The sequence below is a fragment of the Petromyzon marinus genome, unplaced genomic scaffold (assembly GCF_048934315.1).
Source record: "Petromyzon marinus isolate PM22_M1 ecotype Great Lakes invasive population unplaced genomic scaffold, UKy_Petmar_22M1.pri1.0 PM_G_Scaffold_77, whole genome shotgun sequence".
NCBI classification, from domain to species: Eukaryota; Metazoa; Chordata; class Hyperoartia; order Petromyzontiformes; family Petromyzontidae; genus Petromyzon; species Petromyzon marinus.
The window spans coordinates 612,581-625,458 of NW_027423032.1; the positions used below are offsets into that span (position 1 = coordinate 612,581).

General features: G+C 48.0%; 1 pseudogene; it reads left to right on the forward strand.

Moving 5' to 3' along the window:
* LOC142920808 (putative RNA-binding protein 46 pseudogene) overlaps positions 1–12,878 on the forward strand; it is a 54,453-nt pseudogene that overhangs the window by 14,070 nt on the left and 27,505 nt on the right.

A 12,878-nucleotide genomic window follows, 5' to 3' on the forward strand; every position in this document is an offset into this window, starting at 1 on the left:
GACTCCTCCTGATGTCGAGGGTAAATGGGCGAGGTTTAGGACTGTGACTCATGCAGCTGCAATGGCTGCTTTGGGCACGCGGTCCAGACCTCCCCAGAGACCCTGGCTGACAGAGGAGGTGTTCAGGATGGTTGAGAAAAAGCGACAGGCCCACTGTCATCGGCTACAGAATCCCACGTCAGAGAATGAGGAGGCTTACCGCAGCCTTCGCTCGGAGGTTCGGAGAGCCGTGAGGCGCTGCAAGGATGGGTAGTGGTCGCGGGTTGCTGAGGAGATGGAGTCTGCCTCAGTGGCCCGTGATCACAAATTTCTATTTAACTCCATCAAAAAAGTAACCTGCAGCACCACACCTATTACCATCAGGAGAAAAAACGGTGATCCAATCTCCGACCCCCATGAACAGGTTTGCAGATTTGCTGAGCATTTCTGTGAGGTCCTGGGGGAGGGAAAATCCCTCAGCCAGGAAAACATCGTGGCACAAAGTGAGGATGACCCTGCTGAGGCTGCGGTGCCTCAAATATTGGAAGAAGTCACCCCCTGTGAGTGGCTGGCTGAGGTGTCATCTGTTGAGGAAGTACTGAGGGCGATCCGGAGTCTGAGACCAGGAAAGGCAGCGGGCAGAGATGATCTCCAAAGCGAAATGCTGAGGGAGGGTGGCGTTTGTGCACTGACTGCCCTATATGACATCATAACAACAGTCTGGACCACTGGACGGGTTCCGCAGGATTGGAAGGATGCCCTGGTGGTCCCCCTTTTTAAGAAGGGGGACCACCGGCGGGCAAGGCTGCAATGGCTGGGTCATGTAGCCCGCATGCCCAGCCACTGCATGCCGAAACAGCTTTTGTTCGGCCGGATCGAGGGGGCTAAACGGGCGCGGCCCGGGCTAGAGAAGAGATGGAGTGATGTGATACGGGAGGACGTGGAGCTGAGTGGACTTGCCGATGACTGGTACCAGCGGTGTCAAGATCGGCCTCTGTGGAGGAGGCTCGTGAAGGACGCTAGTGGGCAGTTGGAGGTAGTCGCCCTCCAACAACAACGGAGGGTGGAGGAATGACGCTCACCACAACGAGCGGAGCGCCGGGTGGCTAAAGCACAGCAGGTTGGCACAGTAGGGGGCACAGGTGGTGCATCAGCCAGTCATCTCAGTCAGTCGACCCATGGCACCTGGGTCTGCCCCGTGACCTGTCAGCGGGCGTTCGACACTTCACGTGGCCTCAGGGTGCACATAGCCTGGCACAAGCGTCGTGGTGACGTCACCGCCACTTAGTGGTGAATGGCGGTTGTTGTTGTTGAGGTGAGTGTGTGAGCGACTGGGTGAGTGTGTAAGTGAGTGAGCGACTGGGTGAGTGTGTGGGTGGGTGAGTGTGTGGGTGAGTGGTTGGGTGAGTGGGTGGGTGAGTGTGTGAGTTTCTGGGTGAGTGTGTGGGTGGGTGAGTGTGTGAGCGACTGGGTGAGTGATTGGGTGAGTGAGTGGGTGGGTGAGAGAGAGTGAGTGGCTGAGTGAGTGGGCATGTGGGTGAGTGAATGGGTGAGTGGGTAAGTGAGTGGGTGGGTGAGTGTGTGAGCGACTCGGTGAGTGAGTGCGTGGGTGGATCAGTGAGTGGATGAGTGAGGAGGGGCACTGCGGGGTGGGGGAGTGTACAGAGGGTGAGGGGTAATGATTATTATACAGGGCGGTACTAAAGTCAGGACACAGTTTCTTGGGTTTATCTTTAAGTTTATTGTGATTTTGCGAGTTTATATAGGTAGCTCTGCTTAAACGTGTCTCTCTCTCCATCCGTCTCCACTCTCTCTCTTCCTCTCTTCACTGCTGGCCTGTAGGTTTGGGCCGAGCGAGTTCCTGCCGGGGTTTTGGCTCTTCAGGAGTTGATTCCCCCCGTGGCTTTGTCGGCACGAGGCGACCGCGCGGAGTGTCAAGGGCTCCACCGGGCCCCAAGCCGCTGCCCCAGCACCACCGTAGCAGCCAAACCACCGGTGCTCGGCATGGCCTCTATGAAGGTCTTGCTGGACCTCATGTTGAGCACGGGGTACAACATTGTCCAGGAGAACGGACAGAGGAAGTTCGGACCGCCACCCGACTGGCAGGGGCCCCCTCCCGCCCGTGGCTGCGAGGTGTTTCTGGTGAGGATCCCGCGCGACCTCTACGAGGATGAGCTGGTGCCCGTGCTGGAGACGGTGGGGAAGCTCTACCAGCTCCGCCTCATGATGGAGCATAGCGGAGAGACCCGCGGCTATGCGTTCGCTACCTACACGACGCTCGCCCAAGCCACGGATGCCGTTAAGAAACTCGACAAATTCGAGATCCGTCCCGGACGCCGCATTGCAGTCTGCTTCAGCGTGGACAATCGCCGCCTCTTCATTGGGGGGCTGCCAGAGGACAAGAAGCGAGCGGAGGTGATGATGGCGATGAGCGGTGCCACAGAGGGCGTGGCGGATGTCAAGATGAGCGTCTGTCGCTGGGACAAAACCCTCAACCGAGGCTACGTGTTCATCGAGTACGGGAGCCATCGCGCGGCCGCCATGGCCAGGAAGAAGCTCCTTCGAATCAACTTCCGGCCATGGGGCCGGACCATCAAGGTGGACTGGGCCATCCCGGAGTGGGAAACGGTGGCTGCGGCCGCGGCAACGGAAGACGCGGAGGAGGAGGCGGCGGTGCCAGACCTGCCGGAGCCGGAGTGCACGGCCACCGGCAAAGCCGCACACAGCCTGTTTGAGGGGGGCACGTACGTGGCTGTGGTGGGTACCTCTCCACCTGCGGCCTATGCCCATTGCTCTCGAGGCGCTGCCGGAGACGGCCATGCTGTCGTGGGAGGTGCGGCTGCGGATGCTGTGCCGGACCGCAGGCATCAGCTACCCAATCTTCGAGCTGCACGCTCACTCGGAGCCCGGGATACCCGTGGGCCTCCTCTATAAGGTGTCGATTCCCGGGATGGGAAAAGGCACCGGCATCTTCCCCGCATTTCTGAGCTCCAGCGAGGAGGGAGCACGGGAGGTGGCGTGTCAGCACGCCTACAACATCCTCACCAAGGCGAATCCTCTGAGAATGTGCCCAGCCCCTGCCGCGACACCGCCTCCCAGCCGCCTCTTCCAGGATCCTTGAAGAAAAAACTAATTCATGCGTTTGACATGTCAACGCCATTTCGTTTTGAAAATGTAGCGGAGAAAAATATATTTTGTTCACATCGCATTCTGTTTTGTCAATAATCTCTGTAATGTGCGCCTGCTCTGCAAGGCATGCATTAACCCCTTTCTGTCTCAATTTCATTCCCAGCATGCAATTCTCCAAGCCTCAGATTTTATAACATATTTCGCACAACTTTAATCCTGGTAAATATATTATTTTCTTTAAAAACACGAGCATTATATTTAGTCTATTGCATGGCTAAAGTATTCTAAGTAAAAATATAAATTGTATTAACCAATATTTGATCATCGCTATGATAAATATATTTCTACCCTACAATATACAAATCTACATTGTGCTAATGTTTCAATTCTACTTTTATTAACTTACAAATATAGTGTCTAGGACACATTTTCAAAGAAATATTTTCATGTACCCAGACAATATTTGCAAGTGCCCACATAAAAAAAAACTTGCAGACTGCATACGTAGCTACGACAACAGAATCCTTGAAGAAAAAACGAATTCAGGTGTTTGACATTTCGTTTTATACAGGAGAAAAATATATATATTGTGCACATCGCATTCTGATGTCAAAACATTTGATTCTTTATAAAATTGAAAAACCCTTGAACAACTTTGCTGCACACGGAGATGTCCGTGCACCGCCTCGTTTCCACAGCTTCTATCCCAGTGCCATTTGTATTTCATGCACATACCGCTGTTAAGAGTTTGATGTTTTATTGATTTTCAATTTAGGTGTTTTTTTCCTGTAATGTTTTTTTGTTATTTTTTTAGTGGAAATAAAGTCCTGAAAAGTCTCTTCCTCTCTCTCTCTCCACTCTCTCGGCCGAGTCTCTGCCACTTCTGGTTCTGAGTGTCGCATGCTTGGGATCCTTCTTTCCCTCCTCTGTGGATTTAATTTGATATGCTGATTTACACGCCAACATATTTCAGACTTCCCTGTTTTGTTAGGGTATTATCCTGATCATTACCAACGTTCCCACGGCCAGGCACTTTCGAGTAACTTATTACCTTTTACCACAGCATCATAATATCATTTTCCTGGATCATCACCTTCATAGCTTTGATCAATCACCAATGGTTTACTGGTTCGTTTTTGTATTTACTTATGCCACCCTAAACTTGGTTCGAAGCTTTCGTGACTGCAGGAATTAATCTTTGTTTTTTAGGTAAAGTCACGTATAAATAAGAAATAACAAAACAACATAATTATGTTTTGTTATTTCTTATTTATATGTGACTTTATCGAAAAAACCAAAGATTAATTTATGTCACCCTCTTTCCCTGTGGGACCATGTGGCGTGAAGTTGTGTCGCACATAAACAGAATCTGTTCACATCACGATTTTCCGTATTCGACTGTCAGTTGCCATCCCAGGGGGCAATATGCACATTTGTCGACTCGGCGAATCGACATGATTTCGGGCTCCGTTGGGTCGCCCCTTTTGTGCTTTTGCGCGAGCCGGATTTCAACGCAATTCCCGATCCGTTGTGGTGTCACGGTCTCGGAGCAACTCTGCCGGCGCCTCGACTCCCCCGTGGCCCCCCACACCGAGCACGCACCTGCAGCGCCCGCACATAGCGTCCTGGCGGGGGATTGCCCGTCACGACGGGTTTTCATCCGAAGGGTCTCTGGGATGAAAGTCCCGCGGTTTCCCGGTGCCAGGAGAATGGCCGACCCTCGCAGAGCGAGTCACATTGCGGCGCCCCTGAGTTGGCTTCAAATTGTTTGGGCGCGCGAAGGTTTGCCGGGTCGGCGGCGACGAGTCGCGCGCGACGCTCCCCGCCTTCTCGAGCCGCTCGCGGCATCTGTGTGACGCCGGCGAGCGCCGCTACGAGGCGGCGATAGGCAAAGTTCCCTTTCGTCTTCGTCCCTCCGACTCTCACGGCGTCCGCGCGACGCCGTTAGCACGGCCGCGAGGTACGTGATGGGGCCTGCGAGCATTTGCGGACTTGGGTAGCGGTAGGCCTAGGCTCCGCTCGTAGAATATTCCCTCCGGGCGGTGCGGGGTTTGCGCCACGAATAAAAGTCAGCAGAGAGCATTGGTGTGGTGCGCGTGTGATTCCCGCGCGGAGCGGCTCCGTGGGCGGATGCGCGGCGAGAGCGAGGGCGGAGCCGCAGCCGGAGCTCGCGCGTTGAGATCATCGCCCGCAGGTGCGAGACCGTTCGGGCCCCGTGTTAACGACGGCTGCGGTGCGCGCGGATGCTCGTGGAGGTAATCGCTCCCCGGTGTAGGCGCTAGCGTGCCGCTGTCCGCTGCATTAGCGATAGCCGCGGTGCGCGCGGGGGTGCGTGGGTTTACGCCGTGCGGCCGTGAGCCAGCAGCACGAGTCTGTCCCTCGGAGAGGGCGCTAGCGCGGGGGGCCCGATTGCTCGGTCGGCGGGGGCCCGGCGGGAGCCGACCGACGCGGTGGAGGAGGCGGCGGAAGGGGCCGATGTCGCGCCCCACCTGCCCAGCGAGGGCGGTGGGGTGGACGTCGGCCCCCACACCGCCATGGCCCTGTACACGTTAAAGTATTGAGCACAAACTCAAGGAGCAGGGAAAATGGTAATGTCGCTTGGATTTAATTTTAATATCATTGCAACTGTATAGTTTTTATATGTTTTATTGAAAAACATTCACGTGCATTGGCATGTCCCTCTGTCTCAAACATTAATAATGTATCATCTGCAAATGTCCTTTAGCAATGCAAATGTTTGTTCAACATTGGTATGCAGCTTGAAGAATGATGGAGTCTTATAACTGAAGACACTTTGGATTTTCAATCAAAATTTACAAATAATCCACTCTACCATAAACATGCTACATTCCAGCTAAAGTATAGTAGTATATTACTGTAAAGTAGTATGGTGTATAGCACAGATATTTTGTACAAACCCAGTGAGATGGGAGTGCTGCTTTGATGCATTACGCTTGGATCCGATCTCATGGGTTCAATTCAGGCTAACCCCTAAGGGTACAATTTTATTTTTACAGTTTCAATCGGACCAAGTACCTGGGGAGGTTTATTCCAAGTCAACATGGCTTAAAATCTGCCATGCTGAAATAAAATAGCTGGACGTTATTGCTTCTGACGTGAGTGCAGGACTCGCTATCCATGCCAAGGTGCGGAGGCTCATTTGGGCGACCAAAGGAATTCCGAATGCATGTTACAATAACGTTAATTTCAGATGACTGGATTCATTGGTAGAGTGCTCCAACTTGGGCAGAGATATCTGGCTGGAAAGTGATGTGGTTAAAACGTTTGTCTCGCAGTTTTAAAGGTTGCAATTTCAAGATACAGTTTGGGCATCAGAGCTCAATAAATTGAGTACTACTCTGTGTGAGGTTAACAGGAGTCATCCAATGGAGAGACTGGGCCATGCCATATAAATGTGGAATTTATATCAGTTGACAGGTCAAACGTACTCTTTGTCCTTTTTGGTCACTTTATTATTATAGGCTAGTGGTGTTTGTGTTTTAATCACAGAGATGGGGGGGGGGGGCATTGCACCTCGCTACACCCATCCACTGCTGACGGTAGAGGTTGTGTCTCTGTGTACACACAGACACAGTGTAAACACACACAGTGTACACACACACACATTGTACACACACACAGTGTAAACACACACAGTGTACACACACACAGATTGTACACACACAGAGTGTACACACACAGTGTACACACACACAGTGTACACACATACACACAGTGTACACACACACAGTGTACACACACAAAACAAAAAAAACAAAGATCCCCCATATAGCCTTAACAGACTGTAGGGGCAAGTGCTGTTAGCGAGCACCTATGAAGGCCGGAACGGTACACGAGGGGGTGGGTGGCCAGCACCACGCCCGACCGCCTTTGTCTCCCTAGTGGCAATGTTTACACACCGCACCAGGTACTCATTTGAGGCTGAGTTGACCTAGGGGAGGCCTGGGACCGGTTCAGATAATCGTCACTGGTGTTGGCCGTGAGCGGGAATCGAACCCGGGTCGCCAGGTGCATAGCGCAGCGTAGCGCTAACCGGTACACTACCGCTCCCGTACACACACACACAGTGTAAACACACACAGTGTACACAGACACAGTGTACATACACACAGTGTACACAAACACACTGTACACACACACAGTGTACACAGACACAGTGTACACACACACAGTGTACACACAGTGTAAACACACACAGAGTAAACACAGTGTAAACACACACAGTGTACACACACAGAGTGTACACACACAGTGTACACACACACGCATTGTGTACACACACACACAGTGCACACACACATTGTGTACACACACATTATGTACACACATTGTGTACACACACAGTGTACACACACACAGTGTACACACTGTGCACACACAGTGTACACACACAGTGTACACACACATACAGTGTACACACAGTGTACACACACAGTGTACACACACTGTGTACACACACACAGTGTACACACACACAGTGCACACACACAGTGTATACAAAATAATGTCCACGTTGTTGTTGTAGCTGAGCCCACGCACCCAAGGGAGGGAGCAATGAAAATGAATCTTAATCAACTTAAACTCCAATCCCGCTCTGTGACGTCACCTCTCAGCATTACCTCATCGGCATGAAACGCCAGGGGGAGGTGTACCTCGCTAGTGACGTCATGTCACCAAGGTATTACACCGCGCTCTTGAGCGTGACGTCACCTCCGCTTGTGTCACTGCCGATTGCGTTCCAGTGCCAATCCTTATTTGGGCAAAGCTACGCCCAGTGATAGCAACTGATTAACATAATTTATTCGTTAAAGCCGACGAGTTCATTGCCCACGACACATGGGACGAGGCACATTAACATGATTTATTCTCTATTTAGTTACGGAGCTGCTCATTGTGGGAGGAGCGTGTATCGTTCCCCGGAATCGACGTCATGTCACCTGCTGCCGCGTGACGTCACGAGGTAACACTGCACTGAAATCCGAGGTGAGAACTTCTCATTGCGATTGTGGTTGTTGTGGTGGTGGTGGTTGTGGTGGTTGCTGTTTACCAAGGTAGAGCCTCGTTCTCTCCCTTGTAGGGATGTCAGTTGAGTAGCAGCGAGCATGGGAATCGATGTCCAGGTTGGAACTTTACAACGCGGGGCCTAGCCACGCGGGGCCTTGCCTCCTGCCCTCGCCTGATTGCATTCACTTTAATTATCTCGCTTAAGTTTAATTTGTCTTCACCCGGCTCGCCACTTTGTAACTTTTTTATTGTAAATATTCACGCAGTTTTTATTTTTTTCACCAGGCCAAGCCCGCTTGAGCTGCTATACCGCTCTTGTTATCAGAAGCGACCTGCCCACAACAACAATAACAACAACAAGGTGGGACTTGATAATTGTTTTTTACCCTTTTATCCGGCAACAAAACTGACACCTTTTTTACAAGGAGTCATGTTCACATTGACCACAATACCTGCGGTCGGAACGCAAACACAAAACAACAACTCTGATAATGTATGTGGCACTGTCCTTTAAATTGATTGGTCCACACCCGAGACGGCTTTCTTTAGAGCCCTAGTCTCACGTTGGTGTTGGACCAGAAGACGCCAAAAAGAAAGTTGTCTCGGGTGTGGACCAATCAATTTCAAGGACAGTGCCAATACATTATCAGAGTTGTTGTCTTTTGTTTGCGTTCTGACCGCAGGTATTGTGGTCAATGTAAACATGACTCCTTGTAAAAAAGGTATCAGTTTTGTTGCCAGATAAAAGGGTAAAACCAATTATATTTTGTTACCGGCAAATGAGGTTTCCAATGATGCAATGACCTGTGCGTTGTGAATGACACAACGTTATGTTTTACATCTGCCGTTTAGCAGACTGCGCGCGCATATTGTGAATGTTACTGGGGTAGCCAGATATGCCTGTCGGATTTTAACCTTGAACCTCTGCAACAAATAGAGAATGTGCTACCACATTCTTGGTTCTTTCGGTAAAGTCACGTAGATAGAAAACAAAAATAAAGAAAAAATGCGTTTATTTTTATTATTTAAATCGTCATATTATTTTTTTCTTTAATGAAACATTTTAATTGACGTGACTCTTTAAATTTTGATTTAAAGCTTTCGTGACTGCAGTAATTCATATTCTTAGCTCTTTCGGTAAAAGTCACGTTGAAGGGAAACAATAAAATAATAATATATATAAAACAATACAAATTCTCACGACGTTTCGACCGTAACACAAACGGTCATCAGTTTGTGTTATGGTCGAAACGTCGTGAGAATTTTTATTGTTTTATATATATTTTATTGTTTCCCTTCAACGTGACTTGATGGAAAGAGCTAAGAATATGAATTTACGTGACTTGACGGAAAGAACCCAGAACATTAATTCCTGCAGTCGCGAACGTTTTGAGTCAAAATAGAATGTGCCACCACTCGGCTCGCCTCAATCTGCGTGGAGGCGTGGTGGTGGGGGTCAGCCTGAGAGAGTTTCTCACCGGCGCAGAACTTCCACTCAGAGGCTCCACGCAGCTTTGTGCGGAGCGACAGGCCAGGCAGCTCCCACACAGCGTGGTGCAGCTCGTTAACATTTATAGTCTTGCTTCTTTCGGTAAAGTCACGTAGATAGAAAATAACAAAAACAAGAAAATTGGAAAATAAATTGATGAAAAGATGCCCATTGGTCGACTGAGATGACTGTGCCCCCCACAGTGTACACACACACAGTGTACACACACACACACACACTGTACACACACACACACACAGTGCACACACACAGTGTACACACACACACACAGTGCACACACACAGTGTACACACACACACAGTGCACACACACAGTGTACACACACACTGTACACACACAGTGTGTACGTGTACACACACAGTGTGCACACACAGTGTACACACACACACAGTGCACACACAGTGTACACACACACAGTGCACACACGCAGTGTACACACACACTGTACACACACACAGTGTGTACGTGTACACACACAGTGTGCACACACAGTGTACACACACAGAGTGTACACAATAATTTCAGTTAATATATTTTGGTATACCCCTGTGAGCCATTCGGCTCTTGAATCAAGTGCAACCACAACAAACACAAACAAGAAACTCATCTTAAAGTGACTACTTTGTGTGACTCTGCAAACAGAAAATCCATGAAAAAAACAGCAAAATGTTCCTGAAAAAAGCACCGTACACCAACGCTGTGCTAAAAATCCCAGTGGGATGCAATGTCCACGTTGTTGTTGCTGAGTTCAAGGGAGGGAGCAATGGAAAATGAATCTAAATCAACTTCAACTCCAACCCCGCTCTGTGACGTCACTACTCAGCATCACCTCATCGGCGTGAAACGCCAGGGGGAGGTGTCCCTCGCTAGTGACGTCATGTCACCAAGGTATTCACTCCACCGTCTACCGCGCCCTTGAGCGTGACGTCACCTCTGCCTGGGTCAACTTCCGTTATCTGTTCAAGTACAATCCTTATTTGGGTAAAGCTACGCCCGGTGACTGGCGGCTCATTAACATAATGTATTCGTGAAGGCCGTCGCGAGTTTATTGCGACGGGTTTCAGCACCCACGCCCCATCCCTCCACGTATGGGCCGGGCTCATTAACATAATTTATTTAAATTAAGACCCATAATAAAGGTTTTTGGGTTAGATCACGTTTATTTATAAATGTGTCGTAACCCTCCACTACCCGACATGGCCAATCAGCAAAAAAAAGTGTCACGTTGACAAAAAGACAAATAGTTCACTACTTTAGACACCGGTGTGTTGAAGAGTGAATCCATATTTACAGTTTGAGTACGACGTTTCGCTGGTAAATACATCCAGCATCATCGGGCAATTCGCTAGAATGGTAAAGCCCTCGCTTGCTCCCGGTTTTATATAGAGCAGCAGGGTGACGTCATCACTTAACTCATATCAGGTGCAGTGAATAGAGGCGGAGGGGGGGTATTGTAATTATATAATCGATTAGTAATCAGTCATTGGTTATGATTAGTAATGAGTTGTAGATTAGTAATTCTTTAAATCAAAATGTAATGTGTATTATTTAATAATACGCTTCCAGGCCGGACTAAGCCTGTAGCTGTCAGAGTGATTAAAGTTATTCTTGTTCCTCTCAATTTCAATGGATTCTCTAATTAGTCTTTGCCAGTAATAATTGGTTTTACACACCACTGCAACATTGTCAAAATCAATTGAGTGTCCTTGTTGACAAGCATGTTCTGCCACTGCCGACAGTTGTGTTTGACATAATTTAATATTTCTCTGATGTTCTTTTAGTCTTATGCTGATGTTACGTCCCGTCTGTCCAATGTAGCAGCTGCCACATAAACAATTAATCCGATATAAACGTTCTGTTGATAATTTAGGTAATGCGTCTTTAGTGCAAGATACTAGTTTTTGAATTTTGTGTACTGTACCAAATCTTACTGTAATGTTTTGCTTTTGCAAAACACGGGCTAATTTGTCAGTTACTCCTGAGATATATGGAATTTTTATTGTTTTAACAATCTGGTCACTTTCAGCAGTATTGCTTTGCGATCGTGATTTGGCATTCAATGCTCTGTTAATTTGAGCATTATTGTAGCCATTCTGTCGTAGTGCGTCTTTAACGTGTTTAATCTTTCTCACTAGACTCTCACCATCTGACACTGTTTTAGCCCGATGTATGAGCATCTTGATAAGAGAGGATTTCTGAGCTGGATGATGCGAATCTGCATTCAGATAGGCATCAGTGTGCGTTTGCTTTCTGTAAACGCTGTGTGTTATTTTACCGTTTAGGCCATGTCCAAGCAAAATATCTAGGAATGGGAGTGTATTATTCACCTCCATTTCCATGGTGAACTGGATGGCCGGGTTTTGTGCATTGAGATGATTTAGAAAATCATTAAGTGTATCTTTACCATGTGGCCAGACAACCAAAGTGTCATCCACATATCTAAACCAAAAGGATGGTTTTAATGTGCTCGAGGCAAGTGCTCTTATTTCAAAGTTTTCCATGTACAATTTTGCTATAGCAGGGGATAAAGGAGAACCGATTGCTGCTCCTTCCTTTTGTTTAAAAGAAATCCCCTCTCCATAAGAAATAAGTGTTATTTAAACAATGGCCAGCAAGTTTCGGAATATCTTTTGGTAAACCGGTATTCTTTACTAGTGTATCCAGTAATTTAAGCGATTCGTACACTGGAACCTTAGTGAATTGAGAAATCACATCAAAACTTACCAGAATATCATCAGGAGTAAGTTTAATATCTCTAATCACATTCACAAGATGTTCTGAATTATAAATAAATGCGATCTAACCCAAAAACCTTTATTATGAATAATATTGGTCGCGAAAGCCTACGTGTTAAACTGACTAACCTCTATGGGGAGGATACTTTTCTTAAAACCAGAAAATTGGAGAAGCTCCGCATTAAGCGGATGAAATTGATATCTTCACTGGCGTTCCTCAAAAGGTGCAGAGATTCAAAGGTAATACCAAACGCAGTTAAAATAACACATCACATAAAGTCTTCTAAAGCTAACCAAATACTACACAAAGCTATCGAATTATTATTAATAGAGAGAATACAGCACAATAGGAGTGAATTATCTTACATTTCGGAATCGCTAAAGCAGTTACACTTAGATATAAGCAATAGTGTATCTATGCATTATTGGAATATAATCGATAACATAACACAACAATCGGCTGATAATGTGTTTAAACTAGCAAAAACTAACCAAATTCA